Here is a 709-nt window from a genome sequence, read left to right as displayed (position 1 = left end):
GGGTTTAGGGCTGTTGTACATAGGGTCACTATGAGTTGCAAACGACTTGACGGCACATAACAACAATAGCAACAACAATGACAACTGGTGAACAACTGGTCTGCACCATCCTCACATCCTCACCATGCCCAACCTGTTGTTCCAGTCACTATCAGTCCATCTCCTTAAAGGTCTTCCTCTCTTTCTCTGTCCCTCCACCTTTCCCAGTGTGATGTCTTTCTCCAAGGACTGGCCCCTCTTAATGTCCACAGTATGTGAGATGAAGTTTTTCATCATTCTTGCCTTGTACTTCCTGGCTTGCCTTGACCACACTTCCTCCAAGACAGACTTATTCTTTTGGCATTCCACGAGATATTCAGTGCTCTTCTCCAGTGCCAGAGACATCAGTTCAGAGACATCAGTTCTTCTTATGTCATCCTTATTCATGACTCAACTTTCAGATGCATAGGAAGTAAATGAAAAGACCATGGTTTACTGTTGTAGAACGGGACTGACATCAGGGTTGGGGTAAGACTGAGGAAAAACTGGATCAATTATGTATACTGCATTGAAACAGATGAGGGAGAGAATAATTTAAAAGCGATATATGATAGGTATTATCGTTAACACAAGAGTTCAGAATGAAGGTTGCATAGTGGAGTGTACTTGGGGCGGTGGGAGGAGGGTGGGGGGATTGTATACCAAAGAAGGAATCTTTCTTTTGCTTTTC

The sequence above is a fragment of the Elephantulus edwardii genome, unplaced genomic scaffold (genome assembly GCF_000299155.1).
Source record: "Elephantulus edwardii isolate Elephantulus edwardi_28Jun2011 unplaced genomic scaffold, EleEdw1.0 scaffold00106, whole genome shotgun sequence".
NCBI classification, from domain to species: Eukaryota; Metazoa; Chordata; class Mammalia; order Macroscelidea; family Macroscelididae; genus Elephantulus; species Elephantulus edwardii.
Note: the sequence above shows the minus strand (reverse complement) of the source record.